Source organism: Cervus canadensis, chromosome 4 (assembly GCF_019320065.1).
Source record: "Cervus canadensis isolate Bull #8, Minnesota chromosome 4, ASM1932006v1, whole genome shotgun sequence".
In the NCBI taxonomy this organism is placed as follows: domain Eukaryota; kingdom Metazoa; phylum Chordata; class Mammalia; order Artiodactyla; family Cervidae; genus Cervus; species Cervus canadensis.
Genome location: NC_057389.1, coordinates 99,236,557 through 99,256,943, shown reverse-complemented (window position 1 = coordinate 99,256,943; position 20,387 = coordinate 99,236,557). Strand labels below are relative to the sequence as shown.

Below are 20,387 nucleotides of genomic sequence, written 5' to 3'. Positions count from 1 at the left end.
AAGCAGGGAAAAGGCTAACAGAGTATTGCCAAGAGAGCATACTGATCATAGCAAACACCCTCTTCCAACACCACAAGAGACTACTCTACACGTGGACATAACCAGATGGTCAATACCGAAATTGAATCGATTATATTCTTTGCACCTGAAGATGGAGAAACTCTATACAGTCAGCAAAAACAAGACCTGGAGTGCACTATGTCTCAAGTCATGAACTCCATATGGCAAAATCCAGGCTTAAATTGAAGAAAGTAGAGAAAAACACTCGGCCATTCAGGTATGACCCAAATAAAATCCCTTATGATTATACAGTGGGATGAATAGATTCAAGGGATTAGATCTGGTAGACAGAGCACTTAAAGATGTATGGATGGAGATTCATAACATTGTATAGGAGGTGGTGACCAAAACCATCCCAAAGAAGAAGAAATACAAGAAGGCAAAGTGGTTGTCTGAGGAGGCCTTACAAATAACTGAGAAAAGAAGAGAAGCAAAATGGAAAGCTATACCTGACTGAAAGCAGAGTTCCAGAGAAGAGCCAGCAGAGATTAAAAAAAAAAGTCTTCTTAAGTGAGCAATGCAAAGATAGAGGGAAACAATAGAATGTGAAAAACTAGAAATCCCTTCAAGAAAATTAGAGATACCAAGGGAACATTTCATGCAAAGATGGGCACAATAAAGGACAGAAATGAGAAGGACCTAACAGAAACAAGAGATTAAGAAGAGGTGGCAAGAATTCACAGAACTATACAAAAAACGTTTGATCACCTGGATAACCATGATGGTGTGACCACTCTCCTAGAGCCAGACATCCTGGAATGTGAAGTGGACCTTAGGAAGCATCACTACAAACAAAGCTAGTGGAGATGATGGAATTCCAGCTGAGCTATTTCAAATCCTAAAAGATGATGCTTTAAAGTGCTGTACTCAATACGTCATCAAATTTGGAAAACTTATCAGTGCCACAAGACTGGAAAAGTCAGTTTTCATTCCAATTTCAAAGAAAGGCAATGCCAAAGGATGTTCAAGTTACCACACAATTGCACTTATTTTACATACTAGCAAGGTAAAACTCAAAATCCTTCAAGCTACGCTTCAGCAGTACATGAACCAAAAACTTTCAGATGTACAAACTGTATTTAGAAAAGGCAGAAGAACGAGAGATCAAATTGCCAACATCTGTTGGATCATAGAGAAAGCAAGGAAATTCCAGAAAAGCATCTGTTTCACTGACTACATCAAGGCTGTATATTGTCACCCTACTTATATAACTTATAGGCAGAGTACATCATAGAAAATGCCAGGCTGGATGAATCACAAGCTGGAATCAAGATTGCTGAGAAAAATGTCAACAACCTTAGATGTGCAAATGATACCACTCTAATGGCAGAAAGTAAAGAAGAGCTAAAGAGCCTCCTGATGAAGGTAAGAGAGGAGAGTGAAAAAGCTGGCTTAAGATTCAATATTTAAAAAAAACTAAGATCATGGCATCTGGCCTCATCACTGCAAATAGGAGGGAGAAAAGTGGAAGCAGTAACAGATTTTATATTCTTGGGCTCCAAATTCACTGCAGACTGTGACTGCAGGTATGAAATTAAAAGACACTTGCTTCAAATTGTGATGCTGGGAAGACTTGAAAGGAAATCAAACCAGTCAATCCTAAAGGAAATCAACCCTGAATATTCATTAGAAGGACTGATGCTGAAGTTGAAGCTCCAATACTGTGGCCACCTGGTGTGAAGAGCTCACTCATTGGAAAAGATCCTGATGCTGGGAAACAGTGAGGGCAGTAGGAGAAAGGAGCAACAGAGAATGAGATGATCTGATAGCATCACCAACTCAGTGAATATGAATTTGAGCAAACTCCAGGAGACAGTGAAGGGCAGGGAAGCCTGGTGTCCATGGGGTGGCAATGAGTCAGACACAACTTAGTCACTGAACAACAACAACAATGAATGGTGTAGATTAACTCATAGTTTTAAGTGTTCATCTTATGTATTTTGGTGGCAGAAACATCATTAATTAGTAACAGTATTAGCATATATTGTTGGATAAAATAATCAATCAATTTATATATTATGAACTCAACTTTTCAATCTAAAAATAAAATTGTTCCAGGAAGATGGAGTAGGCAGGTATATACTCTGTGTTATTTTCCCACTAAGTACACCTAACCCCCCTGTACATTATATATGTTATATATATATATATATACATATATATATATAAAAGAAGATTCTTTAAAGTGGAGAAAAGAGGATAGGCCTGCTAGGAACCTCAGGAGAACCAGAAGAATGATATGGCAATTGTTTTGCCTCTTATATCCCAAATGTAGAGCTGAAGAATCAGGAACCCAGAGATAGCAAGAGACATAGGCACAAAAAGAAGTTTACAAACCCCCAACAAAGGGTTCAGTTTCATTAGCCAAAGGACCAGGAAAGGGGTACCCTAGCAAGACAGACGACTCTTAGATAATAACCATTCTACTCCATCCAAAAAGCACCAAAAAAAAAAAAAGAATCATCATTACACACACCAGCAATGTCTGAATGAAGAGTCTAGACTTCTACCCTTAAAAGACTGTAAAGAGGGGCCATAAAACTCTGCTGGTGGTGTCACAGAAGGCCAGGAGCTAAGACATTCATCCATGCTGGGTGGTAATAAATGACCCATCTTCACAGCAATCTATTATTGCTATGAATTGTATTGCACTACATGGGGAACTGGGACACCCCCCCACACACACACCAGTGCCAGATTAGAAATTTTACCACCGCCCAACAGTAATGAGGCCACAGTCCCACTCCATAGTGCCATTGGAGGACAATAGGAGCAAACCAGGCACTCATCTGTCTCAGCCAAGGTGGTACCAGTGAAGGCTTAGTGAGGAACCAGAAATCCCACCCCTACCAAGCAATAAAAAGGAGACCCTTAACTCCTTATATTTCTAGGGAGATCAAATGGGAAAGCTGATCTATGTCACATGGCCATTTTGAGGTGGCACTTCCTCTACCTTTGCAGTGGCAGTATCAAAGCAAGTCAGCTGAAGCTAAAGATTAAAATAAGATCAAGACTTTTGTAACATAATACCCAAAATTTCAAGGATTCAACAAAAGAAACTTTCATCATACCAAGAACCAGGAAGATCACTTAAATGAAAAAGGCAACAATTAGATGACAAGAATGTTAAAATAATTTAACAAATATTTTTATAACAGCCATCCTAAAAATTCTTCAATAAGCAATTTAAAAAAATGTTTGAAACAAAAAATAGTCTTAGCAAAGAAATTTAAGTCTCAGCAAAGAAGTAGAAAAGATAAGAAACAAATGGAAATTTTAGAACTGAAAACATGCAGTAACCTAAATTTTAAAAATACACTGCATGTGCTCAAGAGCAGAACAGAGTGGACAGAATATAAACTTGAAGGCAGAAGAGCAGAACTTAATAGCAGAGAGAAAAAAGACCAAAAGAAAGAACAGGGCTACTCAGGTACCTGTACCTGTAGCAAAAGATCTAGCATTCATATTATCACAGTTTAAAAGAGGGAAGATAAAGAGTACAGGCTGGCAAAGTCTGAAGCAGTAGTAGCTGAAAATTCCCAAGTTTAGCAAGAGATGTAAACTTTCAAACTCAGGGAGGTGAATAAACCCCTAAAGGCATTAAACCAAAGAAATCCACACCCCAATACTTCACAGTTAAACTTCTGGAAACTGAAGTGAAAGGGAAAATTTTAAAAGAGGTTATAGAGAAGAATGACCCCTTATAAAGGGGGGGAAAAAGCAAACAAATGAAAACAGATATTTCATCAGAAACCACATAGGTACAAGGGCTGAAATAAAATATCTGTGAGCCCAGGGTAATCACATCAGTAAGACGATGAACTAGGAAGCTCCAGGCCTTCACTCTCTTACAAAGACTTTGACTAAATAAGATATAGATCAAATTGCTTTTCTGAGAACTGCAGAATGCATTTAGGAGGTTGCAGCACTCCAGGTGAGTGCAAAGCCGGTAAGAAATGCATTGTGTTGGAGAATAAAATCGGTGCTACTTTACCCACTTTAGCTATGTCCTCTGCCCCAAGCACAGCAAGACACATTCAGGAGAAAAATCCCCAACTCTTAGCTTCTCCCTCAGGAGTGAAAGAGGGAAAAAACAAGATAGACTTTACATCCAGTGGTCTGACTTTTCAGGGTCTTGCCTCGGGGACTGATTTCTGTCTCACTTGGCTCAGAGCATTGACTGGAATGGCAGTTTGGACACCAAGTTGGGACTGCTGAAAACCATAGGGGAACATCAAAGAGACTGTAATACCACAGACGGACACCAGGAGAAGCAAGACACTGCAGTCTCCGGAGAGAGAGACTCTCTCTCTGCAGCAAGCTCATTTAATTTGGAAATTATATACACTAGTTCAGAGAAGAGTCCCTAAAAATGATTGGAGACACCCTCAGAATATCTGGCCCAGCTGACTGATAACAGTGTTCCCCTGTCCAGTCCGTAAAGACTGGAAGATATGCTGTCAGCCCATAAAGACTGAGGAGGGGGCTGTTTTTTTCCCATAACCAATCTGACAGAAGTCACAGTCTAGAAAGGAACAGGGAAGCATGGCACGGTCAGAGGAATAAACTAAATCTCCATTAACCAGCCCTAAGAAACGGAGATTTGTGAACTATCTGAACAGTAATTCAAAATGACCCTCTTAAAGACGCTCAGTGAGCTAAAAGAGAACACAGATAAGCAAGTAATGAATATTAGGAAAATTAGGACTCCCTGGCAGTCCAGCGGTTAAGATCCTGCACTTCCAATGCATGGGGCTTGAGTTTGAACCCTGCTTGGGGAACTGGGATTCCACATGCCATTTGACACGGCCAAAATAAAAAGAATATTAAGAAAATGATACATGAAACAAAGATACATGAGAATATAAACATAGAAATGATAAATACAAATAGTAGAGTGGTAGAGGAACCAGAGATCAGATTGCCAACATCTGTTGGATGATAGAGAAAGCAAGATAATCCAGAAAAACTTCTGCTTAATTGACTACACTAAAACCTTTGACTGCGTGGATCACAACAAATTGTGGGAAATTCTTAAAGAGATGGGAATGCCAGACCATCTAACCTGCCTCCTGAGAAACATGCACGCAGGTCAAGAAGCAACAGTTAGAACCAGATATGGAACAATAGACTGGTTCCAAACTGGGAAAAAGTACACCAAGGCTGTATATTGTCACCTTGTTTATTTAATGTATATGCAGAGTATATCAGGTGAAATGCTGGGCTGGATGAAGCACAAACTGGAATCAAGATTGCTGGGGAAAATATCAATAACCTCAGATACGCAGATGACACCACTCTTATGGCAGAAAGCAAAGACTAAAGAGCCTCTTGAGGAAAGTGAAAGAAAAGAGTGAAAAGGCTGGCTTAAAACTCAACATTCAAAAAACGAAGATTATGGCTTCCGGTCCCATTACTTCATAGCAAAGTGATGGGGAAACAATGGAAACTGTGACAAATTTTATTTTCTTGGGCTCCAAAATCACTGCAGATGGTGACTGCCGTCTTGAAATTAAAAGATGCTTGCTCTTTGGAACAAAAGCTATGACCAACGTAGATAGCATACTAAAAAGCAGAGACATTACTTTTCTGGAAAAGGTCTGTATAGGCAAAGCTATAGTTTTTCCAGTAGTTACATATGGATATGAGAGCTGGCCACAAAGAAGGCTGAGCAGCAAAGAACTGATGGTTTTGAACATCCATCAGTCAGTTCAGTTGCTCAGTCATGTCCGACTCTGCAACCCCATGGACTGCAGCATGCCAGGCTTCCTGGTCCATCACCAACACCCGAAGCTTCATGAAACTCATGTCCATTGAGTCGGTGATGCCATCCAACCATCCTCTGTCATCCCCTTCTCCTGCCTTCAACCTTTCCCAGCATAAGGTCTTTTCCAATGAGTCAGTTCTTGGCATCAGGTAGCCAAAGTATTGGAGTTTCAGCTTTAGCATCAGTCCTTTCAGTGAACATTCAGGACTGATTTCCTTTAGGATTGGCTGGTTGAATCTCCTTGCAGTCCAAGGGACTCTTAAGAGTCTTCTCCAACACCCAGTTCAAAAGCATCAATCTTCAGCACTCAGCCTTCTTTGTGGTCCAACTCTCACATTCATACATGACTACTGGAAAAACCATAGCTTTGACCAGACAGACCTTTGTAAGCAAAGTGATGTCTCTGCTTTTTAATATGCTGTCTAGGTTGGTCATAACTTTTTCCCAAGGAGTCAGCATCTTTTAATTTCATGGCCGCAGTCACCATCTGCAGTGATTTTGGAGCCCAAAAAATAAAGTCTCTCACTGTTTCCCTTGTTCCCCCATCTCTTTGCCATGAAGTGATGGAACCAGATGCCATGATCTTAGCTTTCTTATTTTCTCTTTTTTTAAATTTATTTATTTTTTCACTGAAGGATGGTTGCTTTACAGAATTTTGTTGTTTTCTGTAAAACCTCAACATGAATCAGCCATAGGTATACATCTATCCCCTCCCTTTTGAACCTCCCCCCATCTCCCTCCCCATCCCACCCCTCTAGGTTGATACAGAGCCCCTGTTTGAGTTTCCTGAGCCAGACAGCAAATTCCCGTTGGCTGTCTATTTTACGTATGGTGATGTAAGTTTCCATGTTACTCTTGCCATACATCTCACCTTCTCTTCCCCTCTCCCCATGTCCGTAAGTCTATTCTCTGTGTCTATTTCTCCATTGCTTCCCTGTAAATAAGTTCTTCAGTACCATTCTTCTAGATTCCATATGTATGTGTTAGAATACGATATTTATCTTTCCCTTTCTGACTTACGTCACTCTGTATAATAGGTTCTAGGTTCATCCACCTCATTCAAACTGACTCAAATGCATTCCTTCTTATGGCTGAGTAATATTCCATTGTGTATATGTACCACAAGGCCTTTATCCATTCATCTGTCAATGACTTCTAGGTTGCTTCCATGTTTTAACTCTTGTAAATAGTGCTGCAATGAACAATGGGATACATGTGTATTTTTCAATTTTGGTTTCCTCAGGGTATATGCCTAGGAGTGATATTGCTGGGTCATATGGTGGTTTTATTCCTAGTTCTTAAGGAATCTCCATACCGTCTTCTATAGTGGCTGTATCAATTTACATTCCCACCAACAGTGCAGGAGCATTCCCTTTTCTCCACACCCTCTCCAGCATTTATTGTTTGTAAACTTTTTGGTGATGGTCATTCTGGCTGGTGTGAGGTGATATCTTATTGTAGTTTTGATCTGCCTTTCTTTAATAATGAGCGATGTTGACATCTTTTCATGTGTTTGCTATCCATCCGTATGCCTTCTTTGGAGAAATGTCTGTTTAGGTCTTTTTCCCAGAATGCTGAGTTTTAAGCCAACTTTTTCACTCTCCTCTTTCACTTTCATCAAGAGGCTCTTTAGTTCTTCTTCACTTTCTGCCATAAGGGTGGTGTCATCTATGTATCTGAAGTTATTGATATTTGTTTAAGCAATATTGATTCCAGCTTTTGCTTCAATCCAGCCCAGCATTTCTCATGATGTACTCTGCATATAAGTTAAACAAGCAGGGTGACAATATACAGGCTTGATGTACTCCTTTTCCTATTTGGAACCAGTCTGTTGTTCCATGTCTTGTTCTAACTGTTGCTTCTTGACCTGCATACAGATTTCTCAGGAGGCAGGTGAGGTGGTCTGGTATTCCCATCTCTTGAAGAATTTTTAGCAGTTTGTTGTGATCCACACAGACAAAGGCTTTGGCGTAGTCAGTAAAGCAAAAGTAGATGTTTTCCTGGAACTCTCTTGCTTTTTCAATGATCCAACGGATGTTGGCAATTTGATCTCTCGTTCCTTTGCCTTTTCTGAATCCAGCTTGAACATCTGGAAGTTCATGATTCACGTACTGTTGAAGCCTGGCTTGGAGAATTTTGAGCATTACTTTGCTATCATATGAGATGAATGCAATTGTTTCCTTTAGTTCTCTGAATATCCCACTATTTTCTAGACTCCATTGTTCCTAATAAAGAAGATAACCATTAGGGTTTCCCTGGTAGTCCTGTGGTTAAGACTGCGCTTCCACTGCAGGGGGAGTGGATTCAATCCCTGGTTATGGAGCTAAGTTCCCACCTGCCAAGCAGTACCGTCAAAAAACATTTTTCTTAATTCATATTTTAAAAATTAAAAAAAAAATTTGAACATGAAAAAATTAATTTAAAAAGAGAAGTTAGCTTATTAAGTTTCTTATTAAGTTTCCCTTACAAGTGACAAGTGGTTTTTCTTTTTTTTTTTTTTCTTTTTTCTTTTTAAATCAGGCATTTATAAACAAGAAAGCATACATTAATTACATAAAAATAGTTTTCGAATAGTAGAGTAAGTTGTCATATTGTCATTAGCAGCAGCAAAGGAGAGAAGGGGACGGCGATGCGGACGCTCCTGGCGGGCACCAGGGTGGAGCTGTGGTTTTTTCCTTAATTGAAAAAAAAAAAAAGTCTCGTTTGTGACTCCTGACTTAAAGCAAGAACAAGACAGCCCCCCAAGCCCGCTGAGCAGGCATGAAGGACAGGTGGGGTTGCCCAGGAAGCCGGGTGAGCCGGTGGGCGTGTTCTTCCTCTGTTAGAAATAACCCAGAAAATAGGACAGCTACCGGTAAGGAGAGAGTCCCGGGGGAGGACCCACCATGTACACGTATGATACACGAGTGTATAAGAGGAGAGAGTATTTACACGGTCGCTTTGTACACTGGCGAGTTTTGTAGGAAAAGCAGGACACTATGTGAGTGAGTTAGCTGCTCCATAGATGTGAATGTTATTGCTGTTGTTTTTTCCCTTCGTTAAAAATCTTCTTTCAGCATAGAAATAATGAGTGATTAAACTGAATACACGGTCATTCTGGTAATGGGTATTACACACGGGGAGAGTCAACAGCCTACGGAGAGATGCCTCTTCTGAAAGAAATGCAACTGCAGCTGCAAGGCGGGAGCCCGGGGACCCTGCCCCCGAGGACAGGGACAAGGACAGAGAGCCCCACGCCGACCTTGCCCACGGCTGCCACTGGCTCTGGCAGGTCATGGGACCCTCACAGTGGGCCTGGGCTGGGGAGGATGAGGCTGCCTGACCCCACGGCTGTACCTCAGCTCTTCCCGATATCAGGGACCAAGCTGGATGGTGGCGGGGCAGACCGAGCCGATGGTCAGATGTGCAGGTGAGCGGAAGGGAGGTGAGGAGACACATTGTGGTTTTTCAAGAGTATGTTTTCTTCTTTTGGCTTTCAGTTTTTTAATGTGATGGATCTAATTCTGGCTCTCTTTGCATTTGTTTTAGTTGGAATTTGTTGAGTTTCCTGAATGTGTAGATTATTGTGTTCTTAAAAATAAATTTGGCTTATTTTAAGTTATTATTTCCTCAAAGTAATTTTATGTTCCCTTCTCTCCTATCCTTCTGATACTCCCATTGTGTATTTATTTAAACATGTTCCATGTTTTCTGAGTCTCCTTTCAATTTCTTTCATCCTCTCTTCTCTCGGGTTACATAATTTTTATTATCAATACACACTTAAGTTTGCTAATTATTTTTTCTACTAGTTCAAATTTACTGACATACTCCAGTAAATTTTTCATTTCAACTGTACTTTTTAGCTACTATGCAGAGTACATCATGAGAAACACTGGGCTGGAAGAAGCACAAGCTGGAATCAAGATTGCCAAGAGAAATAGCAATAACCTCAGATGTGCAGATGACACCACCCTTATGGCAGAAAGTGAAGAAGAACTAAACAGGCTTTGATGAAAGTGAAAGAGGAGAGTGAAAAAATTGGCTTAAAACTCAACATTCAGAAAACTAAAATCATGGCATTCAGTCCCATCACTTCATGGCAAATAGATGGGAAACAGTGAAAACAATGGCTGACTTTATTTTTCTGGGCTCCAAAATCACTGCAGATGGTGATGGCAGCCATGAAATTAAAAGACACTTACTCCTTGGAAGGAAAGTTATGACCAGCCTAGACAGCATATTAAAAAGTAGAGACATTACTTTGCCAACAAAGGTCCATCTAGTCAAGGCTATGGTTTTTCCAGTGGTCATGTATGGATGTGAGAGTTGGATTACAAAGAAAGCTGAGTGCCAAAGAATTGATGCTTTTGAACTGTGGTGTTGGAGAAGACTCTTGAGAGTCCCTTGGACTGCAAGGAGATCCAACCAGTCCATCCTAAAGGAGATCAGTCCTGGGTGTTCATTGGAAGGACTGATGTTGAAGCTGAAACTCCAATCCTTTGGCCACCTGATGCGAACAGCTGACTCATTTGAAAAGACCCTGAAGCTGGAAAAGATTGAGGGCAGGAGGAGAAGGGGACGACAGAGGATGAGATGGTTGGATGGCATCAGTCCATGGGGTCGCAAAGAGTCGGACATGACTGAGCGACTGAACTGAACTGAACTGAAGTCTTTTTCTGTTTCATTTGTCACCTATTCACAAGCAATTTCTGGTCCCTGCTTATTTTCCAGCATACAGGCCTTCCTTCCCTATTTCTTTGTATGTTTCATATCTTTTGTTAGAGTATTTCAAACCCCTGTAGATCGTTGCTTCTATTAACATGTTTATATTGTTAATGACTGGCTGGATTATTTTACTGAATTCTACACATATAAACACACACACACATAGTGTTAACCTTCTGATGTTCAGTGGATGCAACCCTTGTCTTTCAAACAGAATTGGTATCCAGTTTAAATAACTTTCTAAAAAAAATTTATTTTTATTTGGAGAATAATGTTGTGTTGGTTTCTGCCACATATAACAGCGTGAATCAGCTATAAGCATACACATGTCACCTTCCTCTTGAGCCATCCTCCCACCCACCTCCTCATCTCACCACTCTAGGTCATCACAGAGCACCAGGCTGATATTAATGCCTATATATGGAATCTAGAAAAATGGTACTGATGAACATATTTGTAGAACATGAATAGAGAGGCACATGTAGAGTACAGATTTGTGGACACAGTGGGGGAAGGAAAAGGTGGGACAAATTGAGAGAGTAGCATTAAAATATGTACATTCAGTTCAGTTCAGTCGCTCAGTCGTGTCCGACTCTGTGACCTCATGGGCTGCAGCACGCCAGGCCTCCCTGTCCATCACCAACTCCCAGAGTTTACTCATGTCCATCCGGTCGGTGATGCCATCCAACCATCTCATCCTCTGTCATCCCCTTCTCCTCCCACCTTCAATCTTTCCCAGGAGCAGGGTCTTTTCAAATGAGTCAGTTCTTCACATCAGGTGGCCAAAGTATTGGAGTTTCAGCTTCTGCATCCTTCCTTCCAATGAATATTTAGGACTTATTTCCTTTAGGATGGACTGGTTGGATCTCCTTGCAGTCCCAGGGACTCTCAAGAGTCTTCTCCAACACCAGTTCAAAAGCATCAATTCTTTGTGCTCAACTTTCTTTATGGTCCAACTCTCACATCCATACATGACTACTGGAAAAACCATAGCTTTGACTAGATGGACCTTTGTTGGCAAAGTAATGTCTCTGCTCTTTAATATGCTGTCTATGTTGGTCATGTATAATATATGCATTGTGGCTGCTGCTGCTGCTAAGTCGCTTCAGTCATGTCCGACTCTGTGCAACCCCATAGATGGCAGCCACCAGGCTCCGCCATCCCTGGGATTCTCCAGACAAGAACACTGGAGTGGGTTGCCATTTCCTTCTCCATAATATATGCATTACCATATGTAAAATAGATAGCTAGTGGGAAGTTGCTATATAACACAGGTTTAAATGACTTAAAGTCATGTCTTCAAGACAAGAATCTGATAAAGTCCACAGCTGTTACTAGGCTTGAGGTCTTCAACAGAAGACCAGGAAATGGGTGTTGAGATAGCCAGACAGGACCCAAGTTTCACAGAACCTATTACAGTACTCGAGCGTCTCAATATAGTTCACTTTTGAGGTGGGAATCCAGAGCTGTGACCCTCAGGAACCAAGCCTGGAGCTGGTCCTGGGACGTGGGAGGTGGCCATGTACACAGGGAAGAGCTGACTGGAACAAATGCCTTCAGGGCTGGATTAGGTGACCCGGATCTACTTCCTGTCTCTCTTCCTCTGAACCTGTCTTCCTCAGGGGCTGTGAACGCTCTGAACAGTATCCACAGATGACCCCCTGATTCCCTCAGCATCATTGCTTTGGGCCATTGCTGTAAAGGAGCAGCTAGGAGACAGATGTATGGCAGGCTCAGAGTGTGAAATCCTTCCCAGTCTTGTGAAAACAGGACCATGGGCAAAGCCTGGTCTCATAATTCTCTACTCTGCTTAGGGCACCGTGTGATTGTCTGGGTCATCCCATGTTGGTTACTTAAATATCATGAAAATGGAATGTAGAAGAGACATACCAGAGGGGACATGTTCTTTCCAGTCTGGTCCAAGTTCTTCTTTAGGTCTTCTCCATAATGATGGGCCAGTATTCACTTGTTGGCCTCACGAGTATTCAAGTCTTACAAACTAACCTGAGGACATTGTTTTCAGTTCTTCTTTATGGCCCTGGGCTTGAGAGTCTTGCGGTTGTCTTTGCTGTGCATGATTCTTCTTCCTTGACTCAAGATGAAAAAAGATTCCCCATTTTGTAGCCAGTGCTGGCCGGGAAGGGACAGAGAAATGTGGATGCACTTTGGCATGACTCACTGTATATTTCAGTGGTTTTCAGAGACCCTCCCTCTACACTAACAAGACCTACACCTGCCTTTGTGTCTGTCAGTGGGAGAGGATAAAATATTAACTAGAAGGTTGGGACCCAGCATCACTGGGAGAAGTAATGTCCAGTGCCTGTACTCATGGTCCTGTTGGGAAGCTTCTGTGTGCCTGAGTATTGTTCAAGTTCAGTAATGAATAATGAAATCTGAAAACTCACAGAACACAAGGACTGACTAAGAATTTTAAGGCCTGGATGGTCTCATCCTTCATTTCAGGAATGTAATCTGTCCTCAGAAAGGAACTTGAACATCTGCTGCTCACCAGGATTCTGTGAACAATGTCCCTGTCCCAGGTACAGGAGGTCACAGGCCCTGTTGGCCTCAGAGATGCCCCTGTGAGCCTGGGGGAGGAGGAAGGGGTAGGGGTTTGGGGCTGGTGAAGGTTCTGAGACTGGGGAAGAAAGTTTAGAGAAAAAGAAAAGTGGCTAATAGGACATTGTGACCAGAAAGTGTCTCTTGTCCCTAACTTTCTTTTTCTTTCTTTACAGGCTTAAAATTTTTAATATTTCAATTGAGAGTCATCTAAGTTTTAAAACTGAAGATATTTTAACATGAGGTAAGGAAAGATATACCCATTTGAATGCAGAGTTCCAAAGAGTGGCAAGGAGATATAAGAAAGCCTTCCTCGGTGATCAATGCAAAGAAATAGAGGAAAGCAGTAGAATGGGAAAGACTAGAGATCTCTTCAAGAAAATTAAGAGATACCAAGGGAACATATCACGCAATGATGGGCACATTAAAGGACAGAAATGGTATGGACCTAACAGAAGCAGAAGATATTAAGAGGTGGCAAGAATACACAGAAGAACGATACAAAAACGATCTTCATGACCCAGATAACCACGATGGTGTGATCACTCACCTAGAACCAGACATCCTGAAATGTGAAGCCAAGTGGGCCTTAGGAAGCATCATTATGAACAAAGCTAGTGGAGCTGATGGAATTCCAGTTGAGTTATTTCAAATCCTACAAGATGATGCTGTGAAAGTGCTGCACTCAATATGCCAGCAAATTGGGAAAACTCAACAGTGGCCACAGGACTGGAAAAAGTCAGTTTTCATTCCAGTCCCAAAGAAAGGCAATGCCAAAGAATGCTCAAACTACTGCATAATTGCACTCATCTCACATGCTAGCAAAATAATGCTCAAAATTCTCCAAGCCAGGCTTCAACAGTATGTGAACTGTGAACTTCCAGATGTTCAAGCTGGATTCAGAAAAGGCAGAGGAACCAGAGATCAAATTGCCAACATCTGTTGCATGATCAAAAAAGCAAGAGGATTCCAGAAAACCGTCTACTTCTGCTTTATTGACTATACCAAAGCCTTTGACTGTGTGGGTCACAACAAACTGCTAAAAATTCTTCAAGAGATGGGAATACCAGACCACCTGACCTGCCTCCTGAGAAACCAGTATGCAGGTCAAGAAGCAACAGTTAGAATGGGACATGGAACAACAGACTAGTTCCAAATCGGGAAAGGAGTACCTCAAAGCTGTATAGCATCACCCTGCTTATTTAACTTATATGCAGAGTACATCATATGAAATACTGGGCTGGATGAAGCATAAGATGAAATCAAGATTGCTGGGAGAAATATCAATAACCTCAGATACTCAGATGACACTACCCTTATGGTGGAAAGGAAAGAACTAAAGAGCCTCTTGATGAAAGTGAAAGAGGAGAGTGAAAAATTTGGCTAAAAACTCAACATTCAGAAAACTTAGATCATGGCATCTGGTCCCATCACTTCATGGCAAATAGATGGAGAAACAATGGAAACAGTGACAGACTATTTTTTGGGGTTCCCAAATCACTGCAAATGGTGACTGCAGCCATGAAATTAGAAGACACTTGCTCCTTGGAAGAAAAGTTATAACCAACCTAGACAGCATGTTAAAAAGCAGAGACATTACTTTGCCAACAAAAGTCCATCTAGTCACAGCTATGGTTTTTCCAGTAGTCATATATGGATGTGAGAGTTGGACTATGAAGAAAGCTGAGCACTGAGGAATTGATGCTTTTGAACTGTGGTGTTGGAGAAGACTCTTGAGAGTCCCTTGGACTGCAGGGAGATCCAACCAGTCCACCCTAAAGGAAATCAGTCCTGAATATTCTTTGGAAGGACTGATGCTGAAGCTGAAACTCCAATATTTTGGCCACCTGATGTGAAGAACTGACTCATTTGAAAAGACCCTGCTCCTGGGAAAGACTGAAGGTGGGAGGAGAAGGGGATGACAAAGGATGAGATGGTTGGATGGCATCACCAACTCAATGAACATGAGTTTGAGTAAACTCTGGGAGTTGGTGATGGACAGGGAGGCCTGGTGTGCTGCAAAGCATGGGGTTGCAAAGAGTCGTACACAACTGAGCGACTGAACTGAACTGAACTTCTTTCTTTTGTGCTTCCTGCCTAGAAAAGTTTCTGTAGTATTTGTTGCAAAATTAGTTTAGTGGTGCTGAATTCTCATAAGTCTTACTTGTGTCTCAAGCTTTTGATCAGTACTTTCCATCAGGATCTTCCACAAGCCTCTTTTCCTTGTCCATCAGAGGGCAGACAGAATGAAAACCACAATCATAGAAAACTAACCAAATTTATTACATGGATCACAGCCTTGTCTAACTCAATGAAACTGAGCCATGCTGTGTAAGACCACGCAAGATGGAAGGGTCGTGGTGGAGAATTCTGACAAAACATGGTCCACTGGAAAATGGAATGCCAAACCAATTCAACATTCTTGCCTTGAGAACTTCATGAATAGTGTGAAAAGATGAAAAGACATGACACTGAAATATGAACTCCCCAGGTGCCCAATGTGCTACTGGAGAAGAGTGAGGAAATAGCTCCAGAAAGAATAGAGAGGCTGAGCCAAAGTGGAAACAGTGCTCAGGTTTGGATGTATCTAGTGGTGAAAGTAAAGTCTGATGCTGTAAAAAACAATATTGCATAGGAACTTGGAATGTTTGGTCCATGAATCAAGGTAAATTGGAAGTGGTCCAACAGGAGATGGCAAGAGTGCACATTGACATTTTCAGAATCAGAGAAATAAAATGGACCTGAATGGGTGAATTTAATTCCTATGACCATTATATCTACTACTGGGGGGTAAGAATCCCTTACAAGAAATGGAGTAGCCCTCATAGTCAACAAAAGAGTCCAAAATGCAGAAATTGGGTGCAATCTCTAAAACGACAAAATGATATTTGTTCATTTCCTAGGCAAACCACTCAATATTGCAGTAATCCAATTCTGTGCCCCAAGCATTGATGCTGAAGAAGCTGAAGTTGAATGGTTTTGTGAAGACCTATAAGACCCTCTAGAACTAACACCAAAAATGTTCTTTGCATCATAGGGAACTAGAATGCGAAAGTAGGAAGTCAAAAAATACCTGGAGTAACTGGCAAGTTTGGCCTTGGAGTACAAAATGAAGCAGGGCAAAGGCTAACAGAGTTTTGCCAAGAGAACTCACTGATCATAGCAAACACCCTCTTTCAACAAAGCAAGAGACAACTCTACACATGGACATCACCAGATGGTCAACTGAAATCAGACTGATTATATTCTTGGCAGCTGAAGATGTAGAAACACTATACAGTCAGCAAAAACAAGACTGGGAGCTGACTGTGGCACAGATCATGAACTCCTTATTGTCAAATTCAGACTTAAATTGAAGAAAGAAAGGAAAACCACTAGGCCATTCAGATATGACCTAAATCAAATTCCCTACGATTATACAGTGGAAGTGACAAATAGATTCAAGGGATTAGATCTGATAGAGAGAGTGCCTGAAGAACAATGGATGGAGGTTTGTAACATTGTTCAGGAGGCAGTGGTCAAAACCATCCCAAAGAAAAAGAGATGCAAAAATGCAAAATGGTTGTCTGAGGAGGCCTTACAAATAGCTGAGAAAAGAAGAGAAACAAAAGGCAAAGGAGAAAAGGAAAGATATACCCATCTGAATGCAGAGTTTCAAAGAATTGCAAGGAGAGAGAAATCTTCCTAAGTGATGAATGCAAAGAAATAGAGGAAAATGATAGAATGGGAAAGACTAGAGATCACTTCAAGAAAATTAAAGATACCAAAGGATCATTTTATGTAAAGATGAGCGCAATATAGGACAGAAATGGTAGGGACCTACCAAAGTAGGAGATATTAAAAAGAGGTGGTAAGAATACCCAGAAGAACTATACAATAAAAAGATCTCAATGACCCAGATAAACATGATGGTGTGATCACTCACTGAGAGTCAGACATCCTGGAATCCGAAGGCAAGTGGGCCTTAAGAAGCATCACTATGAACAAAGTTAGTGGCAGTGATAGAATTCCAGTTGAGCTACTTTAAAACCTAAAAGATGATGCTGTGAAAGTGCAACACTCAATATGCCAGCAAACATGGAGAACTCAGCAGTGGCCACAGGACTGGAAAAGGTCAGTTTTCATTCCAATCGCAAAGAAAGGCAATGCCAAAGAATGCTCAAACTACTGCACAGTTGCATTCATTTCACACACTAGCAAAGTAATGCTCAAAATTCTCCAAGCCAGGCTTCAATAGTATGTGAACTGAGAACTTCCAGATGTTCAAGCTGGATTTAGAAAAGGCAGAGAAACCAGAGATCAAATTGCCTACATCTGTTTGATCATAGAAAAAAACAAGAGAATTCCAGAAAAACATACTTCTGCTTCACTGACTATGCTAATGCCTTTGACTGTGTGAATCACAACAAACTAGAAAATTCTTCAAGAAATGGAAATACCAGACCACCTTATCTGCCTTCTGAGAAATGTGTGTCCAGGTCAAGATGCAACATTTAGAACCAGACATAGAACAAGGGACTTGTTCCACATTGGGAAAAGAGTACTTCAAGGCTGTATATTGTCACCCTACTTATTTAACTTATGTTCAAGTACATCATATGAAACGCTGGGCTGGATGAAGCACAAGCTGGAATCAAGATTGCCAGGCAAAATACCAAGAACCTCAGATATGCAGATAATACCACCCTTATGGTGGGAAGGAAAGAAGAACTAAAGAACCTCTTGATGAACATGAAATAAGAGAGCAAATAAGCTGGATTAAAACTCAACATTCAAAAATCTAAGATCGTGGCATCTGATCCATCATTTCATGGCAAAGAGATGGGGAAACAATGGAAACAGTAACAGACTTTATCTTCTTGTGCTCCAAAATCACTGCAGATGGTGACTGCAGCCATGAAATTAAATGACTCTTGCTCCTTGGAAGAAAAGCTATGACAAACTTAGACAGCATACTAAAAAGCAGAGACATTACTTTGCCAACAAAAGTCCATATAGTCAAAGCTATGGTTTTTCCAGTAGTCATGTATGGATGTGAGAGTTGGACTATGAAGAAAGCTGAGCGCCAAAGAATTGATGCTTTTGAACTGTGGTGTTGGAGAAGACTCTTGAGAGTCCCTTGGACTGCAGGGAGATCCAACCAGTCCACCCTAAAGGAAATCAGTCCTGAATATTCATTGGAAGGACTGATGCTGAAGCTGAAACTCCAATACTTTGGCCACTTGATGCAAAGAGCTGACTCATTAGAACGACAACAAAACTTTGATTTCAACATTAAATCTGATTGAGAGATTTCTGGGTAGATTATTCTTATTTGTAGATACTTCCTTTCCACCGGTTGAATATATCATGCCATTCTCTTCTGGCTTGTAGAGTCCTATTGAGGATTCAGCTGATAATCTTATGGGATTTCTATTGTATGTTAATTTTTCCCCCTTGTTGCTTTCAATATTTATTGGTCTGGGACTCACCAACATCCATGATGAAGACATCCTTCGACTGTGTCATGATTGTATTTAATTCCTTCTGTCTTTGTTTTCAGAATGAGATGAAATGTCCGTGTCACTAGAATCCTAGAGATGGTAAACACCCACACAAAGCTACCAACAAGAAACTGACTGAGAGGCTGGGGAGGTGGGAAAGAAAGCCTGCCATGTAACAGTGGGCCTTCCATTTCTAGTTTGAATGCACTTTTCATTTTTCAATCTTGCTTCTTTTCTAGCTTCACCCATTCCTGGATAAAATCTAACTTAGAAACAATGCTTGGGAGCACATATTCTCAGATGACAAAAGAAGTCATGTGATGTGGTATGTTATCCTGAATGCTGTGAGTTTTCTATGCAATCTAGAACTCCTGGTTAAAGAAGGAGAATTGGGCTCCAAGAGCCTATATGACCAAGGTTTGGTGATCAATAAAGAGATGATAGAATGGTCTATAGGATCAATGAGGTATGACATCACTTTAAGATTAGATGTATCCACTGTCAAAATACTAGAGCAGAATCTTCGTATGAAATGAAGTGTGCATGCCTTTGAGCATTAAAGTCACTCTTTGAATGTAATGTTGTGACTCACAGTAAGCCCTCTTACATACTTTCTGAGTCAATGTCTACGATGAGTAGGTTGTGTAGAATGAAATACCCTGACCTTATTTATATTTGGTAAAGTCCTTCTTCTGTTTAGATAAACACAAGTAGACTATGGATGTCAACTATCTCTTTGTACATTTATACATTCCCTTCATTATTTGCATATTATTTGGTCATGAAACTTCACTCTAATACTTCAAAGCATTGACCATGAGTTTTAACAAATTTCCCACATGTGAAAAGTCCAGTGTAATTGTAAGGTGCTTATTTGTTTAATTCTTTTGCATGTAACACATAAAAATGTTTCTCATTTTTGTACAAAACTGTACCATACTTGAATCGGGATGTAATGTGTTAATTAAAAATCTGTATTTCAGAACATACTCTCACAGTCTGTCTCTCCATGGTGTGGATTAATTTTTTGTAAAATTACTTTTAGCAGTGTGTCTGTTTTTCACACTGTTATGTTCTTTACCAAAAACTCCATCCTCCATGCAGCCAATATGAGAGGATAGTAAAATATTTTTCTACACATTAAACTTCAGTATCATGACCACACGCATACTTGCACTGACAGAATTTTTGGACTAGGTTGTTAAACAAAAGAAGAACAAGGTATGTCACCAGGAATATATGAAATAAAAGCCATGGATTACTTTGCTAAATTTTTGGTCGTCTCTGTAAATATTTCAGAAAAAGGAATTTGGAAGCATAACTTAATTCCTCATACTTAGATTCCTAGGGAATATGACAAGGCTGGGAGTAGGAATGAGACCCAGTGATGTAACAGAAGGTGAATGTCCTTTCTTCTGGGAGAAATAGAGATGTCCCCTGACAGCAGCTAATCATCTGCCAAATTTGACCAATGCCTATGTCTGTTTTTCTTTTTCAGTCTGAAACCTGTGTAGCCAGAGTTATAGTTCAGGGTCCAGAAGAATTCCACAGGAAGGAAGGCCTCTGTGCTGCTTTACTTGTACTTTTTGCCCTGAGAAGCACATTTTGAACAACACAGGAATAAAGATTTATCACTTATGGTAACACCACCTCTTATATATTTCACAATGAAAAGGAAACTGAAGGTTTTGGAAAAGAAGAATGACGTCTTTGGGCATCCTTTTCTCAAAACATGTACTTAATCGGTTTTTTGACCTATCCATTTTTTCATGGTAAAATATACATCATATAAAATTTAACATTTTAATTACTCT

General features: G+C 40.6%; 1 long non-coding RNA gene across 1 annotated transcript; it reads left to right on the top strand.

Annotated features, from left to right (window-relative positions):
- The first annotated feature begins 11,712 nt into the window (after positions 1-11,712).
- LOC122440622 lies at positions 11,713-19,837 on the top strand. Its single transcript, XR_006269133.1, has 3 exons — positions 11,713-13,071; positions 13,267-13,334; positions 18,633-19,837. It is a non-coding gene; the product is annotated as an uncharacterized LOC122440622 (long non-coding RNA).
- Positions 19,838-20,387: the final 550 nt, after the last annotated feature.